Source organism: Anopheles nili (assembly GCF_943737925.1).
Source record: "Anopheles nili chromosome X unlocalized genomic scaffold, idAnoNiliSN_F5_01 X_unloc_1, whole genome shotgun sequence".
Lineage (NCBI taxonomy): Eukaryota > Metazoa > Arthropoda > Insecta > Diptera > Culicidae > Anopheles > Anopheles nili.
This window is the reverse complement of record NW_026525467.1, coordinates 1,027,149-1,030,000: the sequence shown is the minus strand read 5'-3', so window position 1 is coordinate 1,030,000 and position 2,852 is coordinate 1,027,149.

The window sequence follows — 2,852 nt, the reverse complement described above, 5'->3', positions numbered from 1 at the left end:
TGTTCTAACATCTGTACCTGGGACGAAAAACCGTCGGACGCATGGTTTCGAAGCGATGTGCGAAAAACGGGCCAAAACGGTGCACGAACAAAGGGGCACGCGCTATATCTGGCAGAAGGAGAACTCTGCGAGGTGTTGTGTGTATGGACGAAAAGTAGGCATTACGAAGTTGAGCAAACGCGCCGAAGACCGCAACTCGATATCTCCAACCGGCTGGTCGGTAGAGCGATTCCCAACACCCCATAGACACCGCAATGGGTGAAAATCGGCTAAGTCCCAGAAATGGGTTTTCACCCAAAAACAGGGTGATGGAGACATTGCACGGAGTTGGCGTATATGGACGAAAGTTAGCCACGGTGGTGTTCTAACATCACTACTTGGGACGCAAAACCGTCGGACGCATGGTTTCGAGGCAATGTGCGAAAAACGGGCCAAAACGGTGCACGAACAAAGGGGCACGCGCTATATCTGGCAGAAGGAGAACTCTGCGAGGTGTTGTGTGTATGGACGAAAAGTAGGCATTACGGAGTTGAGCAAACGCGCCGAAGACCGCAACTCGATATCTCCAACCGGCTGGTCGGTAGAGCGATTCCCAACACCCCATAGACACCGCAATGGGTGAAAATCGGCTAAGTCCTTGAAATGGGTTTTCACCCAAAAACAGGGTGATGGAGACATTGCACGGAGTTGGCGTATATGGACGAAAGTTAGCCACGGTGGTGTTCTAACATCGGTGCTTGGGACGCAAAACCGTCGAACGCATGGTTTCGAAGCGATGTGCGAAAAACGGGCCAAAACGGTGCACGAACAAAGGGGCACGCGCTATATCTGGCAGAAGGAGAACTCTGCGAGGTGTTGTGTGTATGGACGAAAAGTAGGCATTACGGAGTTGAGCAAACGCGCCGAAGACCGGGAATCGATATCTCCAACCGGCTGGTCGGTAGAGCGATTCCCAACACCCCATAGACACCGCAATGGGTGAAAATCGGCTAAGTCCCAGAAATGGGTTTTCACCCAAAAACAGGGTGATGGAGACATTGCACGGAGTTGGCGTATATGGACGAAAGTTAGCCACGGTGGTGTTCTAACATCGGTACTTGCGACGCAAAACCGTCGGACGCATGGTTTCGAGGCAATGTGCGAAAAACGGGCCAAAATGGTGCACGAACAAAGGGGCACGCGCTATATCTGGCAGAAGGAGAACTCTGCGAGGTGTTGTGTGTATGGACGAAAAGTAGGCATTACGAAGTTGAGCAAACGCGCCGAAGACCGCAACTCGATATCTCCAACCGGCTGGTCGGTAGAGCGATTCCCAACACCCCATAGACACCGCAATGGGTGAAAATCGGCTAAGTCCCAATATGTACCTTCAGAGGGGCATATCTCGAAAACTACTCGTCAGATCGGGGCCAAATTCACAGAGAAGACACATGTCGAGGAGTTGTTTCGGATGAGCGATAGTGGTTTTTGGGTGAAAATGTACCCCTAAACCTTGTACAGAGAGGACCCCTTCCGTAGAGCAAAATCCTGAAGGTCGGGGTCGCGCAAGCGTCGACATGGGTCGAGGTGGACTATCATGCGAAACCACTTTTATCGGTCCCTACGGTGCCCCTAGATGATGAAAAGTACAATCCGAGGTTGATTACGAACACTTTTGTGCACCCCCTTCCGTAGAGCAAAATCCTGAAGGTCGGGGTTGCGCACAAGTAGACCCCCTTCCGTAGAGCAAAATCCTGAAGGTCGGGGTCGCGCAAGGGTCGACATGGGTCGAGGTGGACTATCATGCGAAACCACTTTTTTCGGTCCCTACGGTGCCCCTAGATGATGAAAAGTACAATCCGAGGTTGATTACGAACACTTTTGTGCACCCCCTTCCGTAGAGCAAAATCCTGAAGGTCGGGGTCGCGCAAGGGTCGACATGGGTCGAGGTGGACTATCATGCGAAACCACTTTTTTCGGTCCCTACGGTGCCCCTAGATGATGAAAAGTACAATCCGAGGTTGATTACGAACACTTTTGTGCACCCCCTTCCGTAGAGCAAAATCCTGAAGGTCGGGGTCGCGCAAGTGTGCACCCCCTTCCGTAGAGCAAAATCCTGAAGGTCGGGGTCGCGCAAGGGTCGACATGGGTCGAGGTGGACTATCATGCGAAACCACTTTTTTCGGTCCCTACGGTGCCCCTAGATGATGAAAAGTACAATCCGAGGTTGATTACGAACACTTTTGTGCACCCCCTTCCGTAGAGCAAAATCCTGAAGGTCGGGGTCGCGCAAGGGTAGACCCCTTCCGTAGAGCAAAATCCTGAAGGTCGGGGTCGCGCAAGGGTCGACATGGGTCGAGGTGGACTATCATGCGAAACCACTTTTTTCGGTCCCTACGGTGCCCCTAGATGATGAAAAGTACAATCCGAGGTTGATTACGAACACTTTTGTGCACCCCCTTCCGTAGAGCAAAATCCTGAAGGTCGGGGTTGCGCACAAGTAGACCCCCTTCCGTAGAGCAAAATCCTGAAGGTCGGGGTCGCGCAAGGGTCGACATGGGTCGAGGTGGACTATCATGCGAAACCACTTTTTTCGGTCCCTACGGTGCCCCTAGATGATGAAAAGTACAATCCGAGGTTGATTACGAACACTTTTGTGCACCCCCTTCCGTAGAGCAAAATCCTGAAGGTCGGGGTTGCGCACAAGTAGACCCCCTTCCGTAGAGCAAAATCCTGAAGGTCGGGGTCGCGCAAGGGTCGACATGGGTCGAGGTGGACTATCATGCGAAACCACTTTTTTCGGTCCCTACGGTGCCCCTAGATGATGAAAAGTACAATCCGAGGTTGATTACGAACACTTTTGTGCACCCCCT